The 21,529-nt window shown below is 50.4% G+C and overlaps 1 pseudogene; it reads left to right on the plus strand.

Moving 5' to 3' along the window:
* The first annotated feature begins 867 nt into the window (after window positions 1-867).
* On the plus strand, window positions 868-6,133 carry LOC148093551 (glutamate-rich protein 4-like; annotated as a pseudogene).
* The last annotated feature ends 15,396 nt before the right edge of the window (window positions 6,134-21,529 follow it).

Genomic DNA, 21,529 nt, shown 5'->3' on the forward strand with positions numbered 1-21,529 from the left:
TCCAGAAAGAACCCAGCCCTGTGCACTCACTTTAGACTTCTGACCTCTGGAACTGAAAGAGAATAACGTTGTGCTGTTTTAAGCCACTAACTTTGTGGTAATTTGTTAAAGCAGCACCGGGAAACTAATATGGTGGGGTAGGTCCCAATTGAGAGTTCTGTTTTGACCATATGCATCTTGAGACATCCAGGTGGAGATGCTGAGTAGGGGTCTGAAGCTCAGGAGGGAGGTCAGACTGGAGTCAGGGACTTTGAAGCCATTGACACATCAAAGGAATTTGAATGTCCTGGGCCTGACAGAGGGGCTCTAGCAGAGGGAGGCCTGCAGTGTGTTCCAACCTTTTCCCTGCAGGGCCCAGTGCTGAAAGTGATACCATCTGTGGGCAAGTCTAGAGTCAGCAGAGTTGGCTGCTCAGCGAAATACCAGCAGCCCGGACATTGAGGCAGCCCAGCTGAGGGATCATTCTCTTGGAAGCCACTCCTGGCTCCTCAGGCACACTGATTGGAAAGCCCTGGATGGCTTGAGTGGAGAAAGGCAAGGACCAAGTTGGGGTTTGAGGATGAGTGTTGGGACCTGAGACCCAGGAGAGGGCTACACAGGATGAGGCCAGGCATCAATAGACATCAAAGACAGGGAGGGGTTATTCCTGGGAAGAGACATGGAGGGGTGGAGTTGGATGCTTGTAAGCAGAGTTGAGATTAGGCTTCAGAAAGAAAAAAATGCTGATTCTCACTGAAGAATGGGCTTTGGGATGCCATGTCAGACCCTTCCACTGCCCTTTATTTCCCCCACCCCCCAGGTCTCCAGGGGTCTGGGTCATTCTGGACCTTGCTACTTCCTGTTCTGTGCAGCCACTGCTCAGAGACTATGGAGCTGTGGAGGCAGCTGAGGCAGGCTGGACTGGTGCTTCCAGGGCTGGGTCCAACCCCCAGGGCCCTGAGAGGTGCCCCCCCATCAGGGAGAGCTGACTAGACCCTCATGTCCCCAGGGGCAGACACTGAAGGTGGCAGGGAGAGTCTGCTGTGGACCTGGGAGGAGTTGGTGAGTGAGGAATTTGGAGGGGCAAGAGATAGAGTAGGGGTGGGGGAGAATGAATGAATGAATGAATGAATGAATGAATGAATGAATGAATGAAAGTCAATGTGTGAAAATAGAAAGGGCCAGAGATTGAAAGACAGAAATTGAGAGACGGAAATCAAGAAATAAAGCCACAGAGAGAGAGAGAGCGAGCTAGAGAGAGACCCAAAGGGAGGTAGACACATAGACCCAAAGAGTGAGAGGCAGGAATAGAGACAGACACAAAGAGAGACCCAGAAAGAGATGGAGATGGAAAGCAGAGATTGAGGACAGCAACAGAGACAGAGACTCAGATTAAATCTAAGAGACAGAGAGGTGGAGACAAAGGCAGAGAAATACAGGCAGACAGAAAGATGGGGTATGGAAAGACATAGAAACAGACAGACAGGTGGAGACAGAGAGATGGATACCAAGAGAGGGAAACGAGAGACCAAGAGATTAAGAGTCAGACACACACAGAGAGAGGTAGAGACAGGGAGAGACAAATGGAGAGAGAGCGACAGATCAAGAGACACCGTGAGAAGCAGGATGGCAGATAAGGTCCCGGGACACAGCAAGGACCTGCCCAAGAACATGGTATAGGTAGTAAGGTGATGGGAACAGGGACCACTGTGATGGGATTTTACAGTGGACGAGAAAGATTGGGCTCAACTCCAAGTACAGCATGGGCAAGTGGAAATTTACGGCGTAGGTGCCGCTGGGGGACAGTGGATAGAAAATTACATCAGCAGGAAGGGGGCATTTTGGGTCAAGCGACTCAGCAGGATTCCTGCTGAAGACAGGCCACGGTGATCAGACATCACCCGGGAGATGTGGGAGGTGAAGAACCAGACTAGATAAGCTATGGAGAGTGTTCAGGGATGGAGGATGGGGATTATTGCTAAGACTGCATTTTACGAGGCGGTGCACCGGTGGGCCTACGGGAAGTTTCAGGAGCCTGACTAAAGTTAGGTCAAGCAAAGACTCTGTCAGGTCCTGAGCTGAGACCTGCTTCCACCCAGGTTGGGGGGCATGCTCTCTGGGGTGGAATGCCCATGACTCTCCCTTCCCTCCGGCAGGAGAAACTTTGAAGAGTGATGTCCAGCTGCTGGGCCAGCTGTGTAGCCTGGGGCTGGAGACCTGGTGCTGCGGGAGGAGCTGGTTGCCTTCCTAGAAGAGGCCCAGGGTGAAGAGCCTGAGGGGAAGCAAGAGGAAGGACACCTGGGGTCTCCTGTCTGGCCTCAGGCCCCCCCCCCCCCCCCCCCCCCCCGCTCCGGACTTGGAGAGGACTATCTGAGGCCCTGCCAGAGTGTTTCCCATGGGCATATGGCATTTTACACTAAGAAGAGGGGTGCTTTGCAGGCCAGATCAACCTGCAAAGGTTCTGAAGCTGCCCGCAGTGAGATTCAGGGATCGGCCTGTGAGCTGTGGGCGTGTTTGAAGATGATGTGGGAAGTTTGCAGAAAACCTGTAGGCGGATTTGCAGAGGTGCTGCAGGAGTGTTGCAGGGAACATGTGGGTCTTTGCAAGTAGAATGGAGATGCTTGCAGATGAGGTTTTAGATGAAGGCTGTCCACTGGCTCCATGAGGCTCCTGAGCACTTGAAATTGGCTAGCCCTCACTGGGGTGCCCTGTAAGTGTAGCATACACGCTGAATGCTAACTTTTCAAAGGCTTTAGTATGATAACAAGAATATAAAACATTTCAATCTTAAAAATTAGTTACATATTAAAATGAAAATATTTTGACTATATTGTGATACATAAAATATTACTAAAACAAATTTCACCTGTTTAAGGATTTTTTATTGTGGTGAAATATACATTAAAATTCATGATTTTAACTTTTTTTTTAAATACTTAACATAGGATATTTTTTCCATTGCTTTTCAGAGAGAGTGGAAGGGAGAGAGAGAAACATCGATGTGAGAGAGACACATCGCTGGGTTGCCTCCCACACGTGCCCTCCGAGTGTCAGTGATTGAGCCATCAACCCAGGTACATGCCCTTGAGTGGAATCGAACCTGAGACCCTCTAGTCTGCGGGCCAATGCTCTAACCACTGAGCCAATCTGGCTAGGGCGCTCATGAATTTGGAAGGCTACAGTTTGGGAGAGATGCAAATGTCTAGGTCAAGAAAAGTTCCAGATGCCAAGCTCTGTTGCCTTCTCCTTGCGGAGTGAGGCTGCTGCCCACTCCTGGCACGTCGATGTGTTCACCACCCAGGACCCTCACCCTGTCCCCAGTGTCTAGAGTTTTTCCTGGGGTTACCTCATGTAGACATGATTTTTTTCATTCTCAACCATGTGATAGAACCCAGTCTGCAGCTTCCCCTACCCTCTGTGGAGGTCAGGCTGACCCCAAGCCCCAACCTTCTTGTCACTTCATTAGTCTTTCTGGTGATCCACTCCCTTCTGGACCTTGTTGGTATGAACTCAGGTGTAATCTAAGTGGTTCACACATGACAGAGACACTACTATTATGAGAAAATGCCAAGAGTTTTAGAAGTTACCTCCCAGGGAGCCATGGAGAAAGACCAGATAAATCATTGTACAGAGCCCAAGTCTGTACTTTTGGAATTCATTTGGCATTCATTTGCTCCAAGCTTCCAAGGACTATCTCAGGGTGCCTACACCCTGGGGCCATTGCCAATGGGTTAAATCATGCGTGATAGGAGTTTGTCCCTTATTGACAAACTCTCTATTCAAGTTTATAGTTTCTCATCCTCAGAATCCTCCAAGTCCTGGCTCCCAGGAATACTCTCCTGACCCTTCTCGTGCATGGTAGTCTGATTCTGTAATTCCTTTGTCGTATAGTCCCTCCCCTCCTGTTAGCCAGTGCAAAACAGTTCCTTCTGGTTATGCTGAGATTTGGCCCTAGTTGGTGTGGTGAAGAGAAGGGCTGGTGGGTCCAGCTTGTGACGGGCCCTGCATTGTCTTGTAAGGCAACCTTGTCTTGCCTCATTGGAAGCATCAGCATAGTCTTTCAGAAGACAGGGTATGTTAGTTTTCTGCTGTTGATGTAACAAGTTACCACAAGCTTAATGGTTAAAATAACAAACTTATGAGCTTACAGTTTTGGAGGTCAGAAGTCAGAAGTGAATCTTAGATGGTTATAATAAAGGTGCTGGCAGGTCTGTTTTTTGTTTTGTTTTGTTTTTTTTGAGGCTCTAAGGGTAGATTCTTCACTTGCATTCATTGGCTCATGTCCTCTCTTCCATGTTCAAAATACAAAAACCAACCTCTGCTTTCACCACATCCCTTTCTGACACTGCCCCTCCTGCCTCCCTCTTGTACAGTCCCTTGTAATTATATGGGGCCCACCAGGATAATCCAGAATTATCTCCAAATCTCAAGATCCTTAATTTAATCTTACCTGCTGTTGGCGGGGAAAGCTCCAAAGTCTAAATTTAGGATTGACTCTGAAGAAGTGACACATAGCCTCATTCCAATTCATAAGAACTTTAATAGGAGAAACTTAAATGCACGGCAAAGCAGTGGTTCCCAGTGGTGGCTGGTGGGAAAATTCCATATACCTCCCAGGACAGGATCCCTTTTTACAGGGGGTTAACAGTCAAATCAGATGGCTGGTAGTCATAGACCACAAAAAAGAGCAATGCATTTCTAAGTTAACAGATAATATCAGGCAGTTGTCACATTCTATACATTCATTAACTCCTTCCTGAGGGCATGATGTTTGTCTTGAGTACATTGGGGTTTTCTGGGTAATCAGCCCAGCCTGAGGCTACAGAGAGTTAGATAATCACAGAGAGTTGGACATTTGCCAGTGGCTTGCTGCTGGAGCCATACTGCATCTCTAAAGAGAGCTCCACTACACTCCTACCCAGAGGTAATATGGGTGCTTCCATTCCACGCAACGATCTTCCATGAATTGCCTTGCACACTTTGTACCACAATGGTTTGGAGTCTGAGGGGACAACAGCATTATACTCCACAGAGGCCTAGCATAATCAACAAGCAGGTGACAACTCCTATTAGAACCCCCTTGCCGGGTATGATAAAGACTGAACCAAGTGGACAGAGGGTCAGTCCCTAACTGCTGGATGGTAGAGACTTGGCTCTTCCATGGGAGTCTGTTGGCAGCAGAAGAAAGCATTTCCCCATGGACCCGGTAGTTCTTACTATGGTGTAGGGCCAATGTGTGAGCCCAGTTGGCAAGTAGGTTACCGTGCATGCTATGGCAGGAAAGACTAAGAAGCTGCAGGCACAAGCAATGGTGAACTATAAGCTTCAGGCAAAATACAGGCTACTTTGTCAACTGTACTGAGAGCTGTGGCTGGGAGTGGTTCTGCTCTGGTTTACAATACCACATGGAGTTCCTGGCTGGGGATGGGGCAATTGGCACACTAACATAAGGAGAGGAATCATAATACAGTAAACCCTTAGTTTTGTGGACCTCAATTTAACAGACTTTGGATTTAACAAACTTTGGATTTAATGGACAAAGTTTCCGGTCCATATGTCATACGTGGAAATTAACACTGTTAATTTTAAAATGCTTTTAACCGAGATTTGCTTACAATTAAATCAACAGGGGTTTTTTGTTACTTCACTGTTGTTTTTAACAAATTTTAGCAAGTAGACCATATGTTGGTAAAAACACTGTAGTAATTTTGCCAACATAAGTAAATGTCACATATCTATGACTTGCCCACATATTTAAATCCAAGAGTCACTGCTCTTAAACAATGTTCGGGGGAATGATTAGCACACGATCACACAGTGTCGCATGTAGTAATTGGTTCCGCCGTTCCAGGGCATGATGTTCTGCAGCAGTTTGGTGCATGCCAGCCGATGTTCCAAAGTGCGCTAAGCCACACCCCAGACGAGTGCATTTGTTTGCTCGAGGTGACTGACTTTTCAATTTTTTAACATACGCATTAGGAAAACCTACTTTCAGCTTTAACGGATATCCCCTCACCTGAACTGGTTATACCAAGCTTTTACTGTACTCCAAATCACCACGAAGGGTGTGCCCCTAGTGTTTGGTCTGATGGGTTTTTCACCACCAGCTGACGAGGGGGTGTTGGAAGCAACCAACAAGTTATCTGCAAGTTAAGATTGTGTCCCTCCCTCTAGGCTCCAGTGAGCCAAAACCATCTGGGGGGAGCCTGCCATACCCAAGGTACCCGTAGGTAACTGGTCCTTGGCCCTAGGTTGTGTGGAGCCGTCAGTAATATGGCATTTGTGGCCCCAGTTGCAGAGTCCATTCAGCTGTCAAGCTCTCAGCAGATTCCTCATCGCTGTCAGTGGTTCACTGGTTAAATGATGCTGTACACTAGGATGTGCTTGTCTGGCGTAGCTGTTGGGTTGTGTCAGAGCTTCTGGCAACCCACGTGTCCACCCATTGAAAGAGTAGGTTTCTCTTTGCAGAGCCTGTTTCAACAGTCCATTCATCTTGTCAATCAACCCAGGGACTTTAGGATTGTAGGGCAGATGGAAGTGCTACATTATATAGTTCTCGTTGGCCCATTCTTGCACCTGGTGACCCATGAAGTGAGTCTTCTGGTCACTGTTGATATCCATGGGCCGTCCACGTGTAGCACACAGTTACCTAAGTCCCTGTATGGCTGCCTTCTGGGTTGCTTTCTTACTTGGATATGCTTGCAACGGTGGCAGTATCAACACACGGGCATGGCTCAGTCCACTACCCTGCACACGTGGTAATAATGCAGGTCTGCAGTCCTGAGACAGTGGCAAGGGTCTGATGCAGTTTACCTGCCTCCCCACGGCTGGTGCTCCTGTCCTTGCTGTCTGTCCAAGATGCCATGGTGAGTGTTTCTTGTATCCGAGGGAATAAGGCATACATTCCTGGCAGGCTTCCTTACTGTGGGTGTGGGTGAGGGTCAGGCCCATCTCTTTGGCAGTTTCCCAAAGAGTATGCACCTGTCCTGTCCAGTCTTTCTATGTAGCCAGCAGGGTCACTTTTTTTTTTTTTTTTAATTTATCTTTATTGTTGAGAGTATTACAGGTATCCCATTTTTCACCCCAATTGATCACCTCCACTTCGCTCCCACCCCCTTCCCAAGCCTTGACCCCATTATTGACTGTGTCTATGGGTTCTGCATATATACATATAACTTCTTTGGTTAATCTCTTCCCACCCTCCACCCCCCTTCCCTTTTTCCTCTGAAATAGGATCATCTATTGCATGCTTCAGTGTTTCTGGATCTATTTAGTTCATCAGATTCTTTTGTTCACTAGCTGCTTCTTAAAGAAGACCCTTCAACTTTTCCTGTAGTGCTGGTCTGGTGGTGATGAACTCCTTTAGCTTTTTCTTATCTGTGAAGCTTTTTATTTGACCATCAATTTGAAATGATAGCTTTGCTGGGTAGAGCAATCTTGGTTGTAGTTCCATGTTTTTCACCACTTTGAATATTTCTTGCCACTCCCTTCTGGCCTGCAAAGTTTCTTTTGAGAAATCAGCTGACAGTCGTATGGATGCTCCCTTGTAGGTAACTAACTGCTTTTCTCTTGATGCTTTTAAGATTCTCTCTTTGTCTTTAACCTTTGGCATTTTAATTATGATGTGTCTCACTGTGGGCCTCTTTGGGTTCCTCTTGTTTGGGACCCTCTGTGCTTCCTGGGCTTATAAGTCTATTTCTTTCCCCAGGTAGGGGAAGTTTTCTGTAATTATTTTTTCAAATAGGGTTTCAATTCCTTGATCTTTTTCTGCCTCTTCTGGCACCCCAATAATACGAATGTTGGGCCTCTTGAAGTTGTCCCAGAGGCTCCTTATACTATTTTCATATTTCTGGATTCTTTTTCCTTTTTGCTCCTCTGCATGGGTGTTTTTTGTTTCCTCATGTTCCAAATTGCTGATTTGATTCTCAGAGTCTTCTACTCTACTGCTGATTCCCTCTAAATTATTCCTCATTTCAGTTCCTGTAGCCTTCATTTCAAATTGGTACTTTATTATGTTATCGATTTTCTCAGTTATTTCCCTAATAGTCTGCTTAAACATCCTTATAACCAAAATTCTGAACTCTCTATCTGTTAGCTTGCTTGGATCTATTTCATTTAGTTCCTCTTCTAGAGATTTCTTCTGTTCTTTCCTTTGTGACATGTTTCTTTGCCTCCACATTTTGGCTGCTTCCTGGTGTTTGTTTCTATGTATTAGGTAGAGCTGCTATGTCTCCTGGAATTGGTAGAGTGGCTTTGTGTAGTAGATGTCCTGTAGGATCCAGTGGCTCAGCCTCCCCAGTCATCTGAGCTGGGCCTTCTAGGTGCTCCCCTGTGTGGGCTGTGTGCACTGTCCTGTTGTAGTTGAGCCTTGGTTGCTGTTGGCGTCCCTGGGAGGAACTGACCCCCAGGCCAATCAGCTGTGAGGACCAGCTGCAACTACAGCCAAAGAGCTGCTGTGCTGGAGACACCCCTATGGATCAGGATTTACTTCAGTGGAGCTTTGGTGTTCACCAAGTGCCCCCCTTGAGTGTGTCACTCGTGGATGTGGTAGGGTTGTAATCCAGCGTGGTCGAGTCTGACCAACAGGTGCACTGTCTCTGGGGCCTCCGGGGAGGTGCAAAGTCAGCCTGTGCCAGTGCCTTGCTCAGGGCCACCCAGCATGAGCTACACAGCAAACTGTAGTTGGCTGCTACTTGTGCTGGGCTTGGCATTGTCCAGGAGAGGCCAAGCTATGAGCCAATGCAGGCTGCCGCTAGTGCCAGGCCTGGGGCCACTTATTAAGCTGTATGGGGCCTACTGCTGCTTGTTTGAGAGATTTTAGGAAAGTCCCAAGCATTATGCTCGAGAGGCCACTTGTGCAGAAAAGCCTCTGGAAATGGCCTGGATGAGCTGCAGGTGGGGAGGGTCGGGGCCTCCGGCAATCATGGGGCGGGGCCAAAGGTGTGAGTCAGGTGCTGGGGATTCAAATATGGCACCTGCCTGCTGGGTGTGTGAGGGGAGGACTCGCCAAAGGAGCCATGGCCTCTGCCAGCCCTTCTGTCAGGGAGGAAGCCGCCCCTCCACCTCTTGCCTCCATTCTCAGGGCTTTTAAGGATGGGGATTTTAGGGGCAGTCCCATGGGAGGACCTCAATAGAATATTAATCAGCTTTCCAGGAGTGCCCTTTCAGGGCTGTGGTCTCCACTGACTGGTCGGTGCCAGGATAGGGGGTCATTTGAGTCAATGCCAGCCATGGCATCGCTTGTCTGCTTTTGCTGCTTGTCTGGGCCTGAAGCTGAAACACAACTGAGGCCCAGATGTATTTGATGCAGATCGGAACCTCATTGTTCTGGGGGCTTAATGCTTTAGGGCTATTCTCCGGCCCTTTGTTCATTCCCCCTCAAAGAGGGTCTATAGCACGACTAGCCACATGCCAGGAGAGGAAAGGTCAGGGGAGGGTCTAAACTGCATGACCAGCGATATACTAGGGGAGGAAAGGTCACCCTGGGCACGAGGTCCTTGTTTCCCAGTTTTTCTCATTGCTGGGCACCCAGGGATTTCTGCCCTGGTGACCTTCTGTACCTGGCCTATGGTCCTTGCTCTGCTCATGTCTGCCTAACTGCCAACCACAGTTATATATATATGTGTAATTGTGTGTGTCTGTATCTATATCTGTGTATATGTGTGTCTATGTACATGTGTATGAGCACGATTATGCGTATGTATGTGTAACTGTGTGTATGTGTGTCTGCATGTGTTGAGTTACACTAAGGGACACAGAGGGGCAAACTCCAGGGGTGCAGGAGCTGGCAGGTTGAGGAGTAAGACTCACTGGACAGACCGACAAGGGAGAGGAGACAGGGACAAAGGTGAAGAGGGAGATTCAATTTCAGATGGGGCTAGAAATCCAGAGGCTGGGCAGGGACTGGAGAATGACATCCAGACCCTGTGGAGACAGAGGTGGAGGGTGTTGGTCACTTCAAAACAGGATATGGTGTATTTCCTGCCCTGGCCCGTGGGTGTGACAGAAAAAGTACCTGTTTCCGCAGTGGGGCAGCTTCCAGTTAGCACTCCGACCAGGCTGTGATGCAGTTGATTTCAAAGGCATCCACGGGTTGGGTGGTTGTGGCGTCTCTGGTTGTGGATAGGAAAGCTAATATCAACCTCTGAGCTTCAAGACGTCCTTCAGCCAAGCTTTCCAGTTAGCAAGATGCCAAGATCTGTACGTGAAACTAACCGAGGCCCCATATGGAGGCTGAAAAGGAGCCTGTGAGAGGTAAGGGGGCAGGGTGAGGGCGGGAAGACCTTGGAGTTCTGAAGGCAGAAGAATGTAGAAAGCAGGGAAGGCTGTGGTGGAGGGGAATAGAGGACCGGGGAGACCTGGAGTGTAGGGAGCCCAGGAAAATCTGGAAAATGGAGATGGAGGGCTGTGGCCTGGAGGGCCAGGATGGGCAGAGCCCAGAGGAATATAGAAAAGAGAGGGAGGGGGAGAGGGCAAGAAGAAAGGGGTGAGGGAAGGATGAAGAAAGGCCATTCCCTGGAGCAGGGGGGTCAATCTCGGGGTGAGAGATTATCCTACAGGGCTTGGACTACTTGCCCAGAGGCCTCAGTCATATCCTAGGCTGTTTAAACTGTAGGTCTAAGCGCCCCCTTGAGGGCGGCGTAGGGGTTGTTCAAGTCCACACGCTGCCCAGCCAAAGTCTGTCTCTAAACTTCTGGGGGATCCTCTGCAGCACGGAGCTTCATCTTCCCTCCGTCCCTACTGTCACTTGTCCCTTCTTGTTGTTAATCCTCACCTGAGGATATTTCTTCCATTGTGTTTTTTGTTTTTTTAAAATATATCTTTATTGATTTCAGAGAGAGAAAAGGAGAGGGAGGGAAAAAGATAGAAACATCAGTGATGAGAGTCATTGATCGGATGCCTCTTGCAAGCCCCCCACTGGGGCTGGAGCGGGAAACCCAGGCATGTGCCCCGACTGGGAATGGAACCCCGATAGCCTGGATCCTAGGTCGAAGCCCAACCGCTGAGCCACGCCCGGCCCGGCTCCACTGTGTTCTCAGAGAGGGGGGAGGGAGGGAGGAGGAGAGAGAGAGATGGATGTGAGACACACTGGCTGGTTGGCTCACCCGCCCGCCCCCAGGAGGCGGGGAAATCTGCAGCCCGGGTACCAGCCTGTGACCCTTCGGTGCGCAGGCCCGCTGGCGGCAGCCAGGACCTTGAAGGCCTCCTGCCCAAGACCCGCTGGGGGCCCTCTTCCCAGCACCCACTGCGTTACTAAGAATGTTCTCTGCGCCGGCATCCTGTCCACGTCTCCCCGCTAACCCGGAAGTGGCCTGGCCTCCCCTCCCCTCCCCCCTCTCCCCGCCCCTCCCCTCCCCCCGCCCCTCCCCTCCCCCGCCCCTCCCCCGCCCCTCCCCTCCCCCCGCCCCTCCCCCGCCCCTCCCCTCCCCCCGCCCCTCCCCTCCCCTTTCCCCTCCCCTCCCCTCCCACTTCCCCTCCCCCCTCCCCTCCGCTCCCCTCCTCTCCGCTGCCTTCGTGGCAGCCACGCCTTCATGTCTTCTTCCGGGTGGTGCCGTCACGTGTTTCACCTGACGCCTTGTTTTCAAAGGCTGGTGACTCCATTACAGAATTCCCTATCCCCCTAAAATCTCCCTATCCCCCAGGCCCCACGCAGGCTCAGAGCTGGCACCTCCTGCCCCCTGGGTGTGTCCTCCTGCCCCATGTTCGTCTCCCGGTTCCCTCCGGCCCCTCGCGGCGGTTCCCTCCTGACCTTGAAGACCTCCTGCCCAAGACCCTCTGGGGGCCCTCTTCCCAGCACCCACTGCATTAGGGAGAATGTTCTCTGCGCCGCCATCCTGTCCACGTCTCCCCGCTAACCCGGAAGTGGCCTCCCCTCCCCCCTCCCCCCTCTCCTCCCCCCTCTCCCCTCCCCTCCCCTTCCCCCTCTCCTCCCCTTCCCCCGCCCCTCCCCTCCCCTCCCCTCCCTCCCCTCCCACTTCCTCTCCCCCCTCCCCTCTGCTCCCCTCCTCTCCGCTGCCTTCGTGGCAGCCACGCCTTCATGTCTTCTTCCGGGTGGCGCCGTCACGTGTTTCACTGACGCCATGTTTACAAAGGCTGGTGACGCCATTACAGAATTCCCTATCCCCCTAAAATCTCCCTATCCCCCAGGCCCCACGCAGGCTCAGAGCTGGCACCTCCTGCCCCCTGGGTGTGTCCTCCTGCCCCATGTTCGTCTCCCGGTTCCCTCCGGCCCCTCGCGGCGGTTCCCTCCGGACCCCCCACCCCTTCCCTGTTCAGCGCCCGGGCCAGAGACTCACCTCACAAGGAGAAGAAAGTCACCCGACAACCGGCCCTGACCCCACACTCTTGTCGGGCCTCCTTTGCCCTGTCAGGCTCAAGGTGCTGGTGGTAGGACGGCGACGGCCAACTTCAGAAGGGCACATCCCTGCCGGCGCTTCCGCAGCCTCGGGAGGACGCCCCCCGGGAATCCCATACAAGTGTCAGTTTCTCTTTTAAGATTTCACAAGGATTGTGTAGACGCAAGCAGGATTCATAAGCCGAAATTAAAGCACAGTCACTTCTTCTAGTTGAAGTATTATCTTTCTAGAGTAACGTAAAGTATTATCTTTCTAGAGTAACGTAAAGTATTATCTTTCTAAAGTAACGTAAAGTATTATCTTTCTAAAGTAAACATTTCATGTCCTATCAGTTATACGCCTCTAAAATCGCTCTGGCTACAAGAAGCATAGAAACCTCGATGGCGACCGGAGCGTATGGGTCTAAAAGCCTGGCTTGCTCAAATCCCAGGGCTGTCAGTCTATTTCTTAAGAAAGTCCATAAGTACTTAGAAAAAGCAGAAAACAGGGAAGCCCAAACCTCCTCTCTGCGCCTATTGAAAATAGCCCCAACTTCTTCTACGCGCCTCCGGAGAAGGGTCTCTACAACTTCTAGCATGGAAGCCATTTCCTTGTTGTTGTCCTGGTATTTTTTTGTGGTCCTCACTCGCCAGATTCCGAAACTCCTCTTCCTGCGCAGCTGATTGGGGCGCCATAACGTCAGTCAATTTGGAGGGAATGACGGGATGTCACATCCGGCCACATCACACACAATACCGGGGAGCATATAGTCCTCCTACAGGACCAACATTGTTTGCATAGGAAGATTGACTATGGAAGTTCTTCTAATGCTGTGATGGGCTAAACAGGGTCCCCAAGAGCCAGCCTCTGTCCCCAGCAGCTGAAGCCGGCTGACCTGGTAGAGGCCGGGAAGGGTGCAGCCCTGCAGCAGCCCTAAGTGCCAACATTGTTGTAATTCCATGTATTCATTTTGCTTTGAGAAACAGGATCACACAGATGTTAACAGCTATTTTGTCATAACGATGACAGCCTGCTTATTGTAATGACCCCTTACAAAGCCATCGGCCGTCCCCCTCTGGTGGAATAGGGTCCCGGCTGCTGTCAGCTGCCCATGGCCTCACCGCAGGCTCTCTCCCCAGTGCCCACCTGGGTTTCCACCTCAGGGCTGACATTTGGGTTCTCAAGTGTGGGCTGTCTCCGTTCATTTCACAGATTCGCCGTGCCTATCTGAAACAGTGCAAAAACCACTCAGAAGCTGAGAAAGAGCTTCTACCTTGTGAGTTGTCTTGCTTGTCCCTCCTGATGGCCAGCGAGCATTGGGTTGAATCCTAGAGGATCTGACCCAGAGGTGGGGAGTTGAGACCAGAGATGGGCAGCAGAGAATAGCATGAAGGGATGGGCTCCTGTGCAGTCGGGATAAGCCAATTGTAAAGCCTGGGTGGGGTTTGGGATGTTGGATATATTGGGGATTAGGTGAGTGGAGTGGTGCCAGGGAGGAGGGCTTTTTGGAGGAGGGGCTTAAGGGTGAAGATGAGGACCCTGGATAAGGGGTGGACCTGCCATCTCAGAGGGAACAACTGAAATTTCCTCCTTGAAGTCCAAGGTATTGCTCTTCTAGATTGGGATGGATTTAGGGGTGCAATATGGAGAATGGAGGAATGGACAAGGACTTGAAAACTCACAAGAGACTGGCCCGTGTGACTCAGCGGTTGAGAATCAACCTATGACCCAGGTGATCACAGTTCGAATAGTGGTCAGGGCACATGTCTGGGTTGCGGGCTCAATTTCCAGTAGGGGGCATGCTGCAAAAGCAAAATGTTGCCCTCTTTTCAAAGTCCTCCTTTATTTCAATAAACAAGCTAACCACGTCCCAAGCATTTGTACATGAGTGTGTAAGGCTGAACAGGAGTTTCGACAGGTGGGGAAACTATGACTGCATCAGGGATCAAGGTAAAGCATCATTTTGAAGCATGTGTCCCCTTTCCCTTCTTTGTTGACTTGTCAGAGTGAACTTCTGTGAGTCTGCAGGGGAGAGATGTGTGACAGGTCGCAGTGCTGGACCGGTAGGTGCCAATTGTCTTGGCCACCTGTCCTTGTCTAATCCAGGCTGTAACACTTCCACTTGTTGTGGATGCTGCTCTCCCACCTGTCCTTAGGTTGGTGGGTGGGATAGAACCCAGGCCATGATCAGCAGTTCTTGCTACCGGGCATGTTCATCCTCCATGTCTCCTGAAGCGAGAAGCAGGTCAGGAATGTTGTTCTATTGCTGTAGAAACATGGCCTTGCTCCAAACCCTGGGCATCTGCATGCCATTCTCTTATTAGGTCCCACCAGAGGCTTCAAAACTGGCCTTTCATCCTTCTAACATGGATTAGATAGAGGTTCAAGTGCGGCAACGGGTCCTTTACTCTGGAGAGTACGTCCAGCATGGCCCAGACTAATGGAGCCCTAACAGCCTCATAGATGTAGTGGATCCCTGAATGATCGCAGATGTTCACATCCCTGTGTTATCGGCGAGAGGAGGCGACTTCAGTTTGTTTCTCCTTGAATGAAAGACTCTATTCAAGAGGCAAAGTGCATCAAAGCAAGCAAGAATTTATTGGCCGCAGCAAAAACACACTCAGGACAGTGAGACAAGGAAGGGCCTAGAAGGAGCAACAGCAGAGCCCAGGTGGGGCAGCTTTGGCTCACTGGGAAGTCAGAGAAATTGGGGGCTCAGAGTCAGGTTCAGGGGGTGAGCCAGGGACAAGCTGCCATTGCCCATTGCTCCCCTTGTTGCAAGTCTCATGGGGTCCGTTGGAGTTTAGGAGATACGTGCCTGTGGGGGAAGGAGAAGGGAAAGGGAATGGCATGGGCGTGCTCCCTGGTGGGAGAGGGCACCCTGGGTCTTTTGCATTGAGGGTATTTATCTCTCTCTTGCAAGTGGAAATCTTGGGGTGGGGGGGTGTCTCAGGGTAGGATTTGAATAGAATATCAGCTTTCCAGATGTGCTCTTTCAGGGTCCTGGTCCCCACTGATTGGCCAGCACTTGGGCAGGGGGTCATTAGGCAATAGAACTGGTGGTGGGGCAGCCATGGTGTCCCTTGACTAATTTTGCTGCTTTTCTGGTTTTGGGAGCTGAAATACAACTTAGGACTAGATGTTACCTTCAGGGAGGAAAGGCCAGGGGGTCTAAACCGCATGACCATCAATATAAAAGGTCAGGAGTCCAAACCACAGGACTAGCAATGTGCTGGGGGAGGAAAGGTGACCCTGGGGGTGAGGTCCTTTTCCCCCAGTTTTGCCCCTTGCTAGGCACCCAGGGCTTTGTGCCCTGGTGAGCTTCTCTACCTGGCCCATCATCCTTGCTCTGCTCGTGTCTGTCTAGCTGCCTATTATACCTATAGCTCATGGAACTCTCACACTTTGCTTAAATTGCTGATCGCTGGAGCTGATTCTGTCAGTGGATCTGATTGCCTTGGCTGTTGTCATTGACCATCAAGGAAGATAAGGCCCCGGGTCTTCCTCAGGCATTCTGAATACTTGCAATTTCAGGTTCAGATAGTCTGCTCATCGTGTGTCATCAATATAATGGACCAGCGATTTTCAACCAGTGGGCTGCAAGGATTTTTAAAGCATGCACTACCTAACTATCTAGTCAGGGCGACTGACTTCTTTTCCTTTAGATTGTCAAATAAAAAAGTGCAACAGCCAACATAATAGCCATGTGGTGTGAAGGAATCAAAATTATACCTATTTTTTTGTCACATCAGCAACAAATATATTTTTTGTTGTGCTTCAGGATTTTAGTAATTAGTTTATGTGAGCCATGAGATGAGAAAGATTGAAAATCGCTGTAATGAACCAATGTGATGTCCTGAAATTGCCCAGAATCCTGTGGGCTACGCAGGTGGAGAGTGAGAGACCATGAATGTGTAGTTTTGGTGCCATGTAAACGCACACTGTTGCTGAACCACTTCCTGATGAGTTTTGGAAAGGCTATGTTTTCAGATCAACAGCTGCCTAGCACGTATGTGAATGGTTAACTGCTCTAGTTATCATACAACATTTGTCACAAAAACCATAAGTTTTGTTTAAATTAGGTTGTGTTTGTGGTAATGCAGTGTTATCTGCCATTACCCATCTGGGTTTTGGAGATACTAATGAATTAAATGGGGGTATGCCGGGAACCGTGACCCCTGTATCCTTCATTTGGATGATGGCTCTAATCTCTCTCATTTGCCCTGGGACGCGATATGTTTTTCCTTTACTGAATTGTTAGTGGAGGAGAGAGTGATTGAGAAGTCTTCACTAAGCATCGTTTGTTTTTCCTACAGTGATAGCTTTTACCTACAGATCTAGAAACCACTGTGAGGATTCTCTTAACTGCTCTGTATATCCATTCTGTTTTAAGTTCAATCTTTATTGTTGAGAGTAGAACAGATGTCCCCTCCTTTTTCCCCCCCACTGTGCCCCTCCACCCGGATCCCACCCTGCCCCAGGCCTTCAGCACCCTGCTGTCTGTGACCAGGGGTAATGCATGTGTGCATATAAGTACTTTGGTTAATCTCTTCCCGGCCCCTCTCCCCCTTCTCTCTGAGATTCCTGTCTGTTCCATGTGTCCATGCCTATGGTTCTATTTTATTCATCAGTTTATTTTGTTCATTAGATTCCTTGTTCATTTATTTTGATTTTTAGATTCATTTGTTGATAGATATGTATTTATTGCCATTTTATTGTTCATACTTTGCATCTTTTTTCTTCTCCTTAAAGAAGACCCTTCAACATTTCCTGTAGTGCTGGTCTGGTGGTGATGAACTCCTTTAGCTTTTTCTTGTCTGGGAAGCTCTTTATCTGACCTTCAGTTCTAAATGACAGCTTTCCTGGGTAGAGTAATCCTGTAGGCTCAGCAGTTGTACATTGAATTATGACCCAGGAGATCGAAGTTCGGTTCCTGGTCAGGGCACATGCTTGGGTTGTGGGCTCGATCCCTAGTAGGGGACGTGCAGGAGGCAGCCGATTAATAATTCTCAGCATTGATGTTTATATATCTCTCCCTCTCCCTCCCTCTCTGAAATCAATAAAGATATTTTTTTAAAAAAATCACACGTGTGGTGAATGACCCACTCCTGGCTAAAGAGCTGGAAGGACCCTAACCACCAACACTGTAGCAATTCCACTTGCATCTTTGCCTCCATGTAAGAAAGCAGAAGCAAAAAATCTTTCAAGATATTCTGTTGTCGACACTGTGTGGGGTGTATGGGGTGTAAGGACTCCTTGAAGAGGCAGAAGAGTGGGGAGTCTCTACTGGACAGTCACATGTCCACCTGGGCATGCGCTCCTAATGCCTCCACTGCCCTGTGATCACCGGGTGCCCTCCAGGGGCTCAGCCACAACACAGGAGACATTGTTGGCTTTCTATGTCATTTTCAAAAACTTTGTATGCCTGTTTCAAAGAGAGACCACAAATAGGATACAGGGTCTGGGAAATAGACTCTATCTTTGACATTCTGTTGGGCTTTGTTGGCTCTGGTTAGCTTCTGAGCATAGAGAAAATGCTAGAGAGACCTGCAGGCCAGATGGCCTTCAAAGACCAGGGGGCTGCAAGAGCGGGCAAGAAGGGCAGAGTTCCATGGTGACTGTAATCATTAAAGAGGAAGAGAGGAAAGGAGGGGCAGAGTTTGTTACTCTGGTGTCAGTGAAAGGCATGTAGCGGGTATTAGGAGGGGAGCGGGGAGCTACTGCACGGGGGAGGCGGAGGCCTCCAAATTGGAGTGGGGTTTGCATGGTGGGCCCACCCTCAGAGGCGACCCTGGAGCTGGAGGAGGGGTTGGGAGAAAGAGGGAGCCATTCTTCCAGACCCGGGTGTGGTCTTGAGAGGCAGGGTGGCTTTCTGGAAGAAAGAGTTAGACTCTTGAAGACTCAGATGGGTGCCTTTGATCCTGGGCCCAAACAAGTGATTTGGGAAGCCCACGGTGGGGTGTGCACGCCTGTAGGTGGGGGGAAACACAGAAAAGCATTTAAAGAAAAAAGGAAAGAAAAAAAGGGGGCAGGGATGCGGTTGAGGAGGTGAGTCCTTAAAAACAGGTAGAGGGAGAAAGGCGGGACGCTTATGACTAGAGGCCCACAGTTTAGGATTTGGCAACCCCAGGGGAAGGGGCATCGGACCCTGGGAGAGCTGGGAGAAGGGGACTGGCGGCCACTGGGGGACCAGGAGCCTAGAGAGCAAGGAGGGATGGGAGGGCTTGAGGGACACCCAGGTGCGGTGGGCTAGAAAAAGGCTGGTAGAGACCCTAAGGAGGAAGTGGGGGAAAGGGGTAGTGCAGGGGAGGGGTCTGCGCTTGGTGTCGGAGCTGAGCAGGGTTCCCAAACTCCTTCCTGTGGGAAGGGTGGGAAAGGTGGGCAGCAGGTGTTGGAGGGAGCACAGGAGAGAGACCAGAGCTCTGGGTTTCCAGACTGAGAGCCAGGGTTTTCAATGTCTGGCTCCCGACCAGGGCGAGACTGGTGCTGCTCCTTCCCCAAGGTGTGTCTGGGTCGTGTAATTTCAGCTTCTCTTGGAAGCACCCTCGAAACACAAACTGTCATCTCCCCAGTACCCCAAGACCTCTGACCCCCAGGCTGCAATTGGGAGTCAGTGCACAGGAAGGAGGCAGCGAGTGGAGGCTGAGCAGCGGCCTGGTGGTGGGTGTTGGGCTGCCTGACGGAAGGGGGGAGAGGCAGGTGTCCAAGGTGTCCTTGGAGCTGGCTGGGCCCAAGGGAGTGAGGAAAGCGGTGAGGAAGGTTGGGCACCCAGGACCTCAGATGCCTGCGGTCAACTTGAGGCAGGGTCCTCTGCAGGGGTCAGAGCTATCTGCTCATATATAGTTCATGGTACCTGAAGGACCTCTGCAGTATAATGTGTCCTTGTCCTCTGAGCATGCCCGTCACTGCACTGTTTTCCCGAGAGGGCTGGTTGGATGCTGAGCCAACTAATTTTCCACAGTTGTGTATTCAGGGGAACATGCAGGGATCAGTCCCGGTCTCAAGACTTCCCACCAGGAGCGCCTCCAGCCACCCAGGGGGTGCTGACAGAACCCTGAGAAGGGGTGCATCTGCCTGGCCAGCGTGGCTCAGCGGCTGAGCATCGACCTGGGATCCAGGAGATCCCTCTCCCTTCCTCTCTCCAAAATCAATAAAGATACATTAAAATATATACATATATTCTCTCATAGGAGTCTCTCTTTATCTTCAGAATCATAAACCATGGCTTTATTTCTTAAGTATGGATCTACTCCCACCGAAATGGACTGGCTGGGGACTGGACAGTGCCGGGCCTCCTCCTGGCACCTGTGGGCTGACAGCACCCTGTCCCCGCCCCTGGGTCCCTCTCTGAACCACACGCACCTTTGAGGCTCCCTCATTAAGGGAACAAGGGTTCTTTGTAGTGTCCTCACTGTTTGTCCCTCCAAACCTCAGACTCTGGGGCACAATTTGCTGTCCACTCTTGGGGGTGATACTTAAATTACCAGCTTCCAATGACTTTCATCCATCCCCACATGTGACAGACCCGGGAAGCGCCTTCTGCAGGTGATTTTGAGGGAAAAGTTCTCAAAAACAGTTGTCTTTGTCCACATAGCCGCATTTGAACACTTTTAGGGGTTTTGGGTGGTCAGATGCTTTCCAGCTCTAGGGGAACATGCGACTCTCTGTGTACCGGGATGAGGAGCCAGAATGGACAGAGACACCGTGTTAGCGTTCACAGAAGATGCTCCCTGTGAACCCTCGAGAGCTGAAAATCATGGGTGAGTCCACATAAAACCCCCATTCCAGTGCTAAAAGCATGGATGGGGCAGCTTGCACGGTTTCCTAAGAGCTAAGTCTCAAAAAGTGGCCTTAACAATAACGAGAAAAGTAAAACAGGAATTCTCTTAGAGGCCGAAGCCGGTGTGGCTGCCCGGCGGGCAGGGCGGGTCCAGAGCTCGGGTCAGACCAGGGCTCCCGGATGTAGGCAAGGGTGCGGGGCAGGCGCTCCGGGCGCAGGCGCGGTTGGGCATGTCCTAGCCTGCGGGCGTCTGGGTCTACGTCTTACGGGAGGCAGGGCCTCATCCAGGCGCTTGGATTCGTCGGCGGCCGCAGGAAGCCAGCGGGCCTGCCCCAGCTGGACCAACCACCGGCGGGGGGGGGGGCGGACGGGGCGGGGCCGGCGGGCGGCCGCTTCCGGAAGGAAAAGAGATCAGGAGGCGACGCCCCGCGTGACTGGGTTTACGCAGCACCTCTTCCGGGCCGCCCCTCAATCCAAATAAAAGCGTCCTTATACTGTGGGGGGCAGGGGGAGGAAGTGAAAGGATTGTTTGCTTCCCTTTAGAGAACATCCAGGGCATCATTTTCATTGTGCAGTGATGGGAGAGCGCCCTTCTGAGAACAGGCTACCTATTCTAAGCTAACTTAAAAAGACCTTTCAAAGTGAGAGGCCACAGCATTTATTTGAGATCAGTGAGAATAACTATTCCAGAATCCTTAATTCAGGCAGAAGCCCAAATAGTGTTCCTGTTAAGAGACAAAGGCGATGGGTATTTATGAGAAGGGGAAGGGGAACAATTACTTCAGTGGGAGGAAGGGGTTTCTATTGGTGCCAATAACATAACAGTGATGGTAACGCTAAACAATGTTTTAATTTTCAGTCCAGGCGTCATCGGTGCAGGAGACATAATGACTGCTTTCTTGTCTTTGCAAATGGTTCTTTGCAACACAGTGCTGCCTTAGGTTATTTTGCCCTGTGTTTAATACTCTAAGGTTTGAGGTATAAGACATGCAAAGCATTTCCTCTGGCATGGCAGCTCCAGCTCCTTTGTCATGTGGGTTCATTTATATTAGGTACAGTTAGAGCATCCGGTTTACCGTTATAGCATCCAACACACCGCTCACTCCCTGGCTAATACCTCCTTGCTCTTCACACCGCAATATAAACACCCTTTTCAGAGAAGTCTAACATCTCCTTACCTAAAATTGGTCCCCTTCATGCCCATGCCTTCATCTAATGTGCTAAATGTTTTATATGTACTGTACCTTTACATTATCTCAGTGATCCGAGGAAGTGGATCCTTATTAATCCCATTTTACAGGCCACACAGTGGAGCCACAGTGAGATGGACTCCTAGGCTCGTCTGCTTCCAGGGCCCATTGCTGCAATACAGGCCACAAATGCGCTGTGCAAAATGCTCACTCCCTGTCTTCTAGAGCTCAGGTTCCTCTGAACC

Source organism: Miniopterus natalensis, chromosome 3 (genome assembly GCF_054644295.1).
Source record: "Miniopterus natalensis isolate mMinNat1 chromosome 3, mMinNat1.hap1, whole genome shotgun sequence".
Classification (NCBI taxonomy): Eukaryota; Metazoa; Chordata; class Mammalia; order Chiroptera; family Miniopteridae; genus Miniopterus; species Miniopterus natalensis.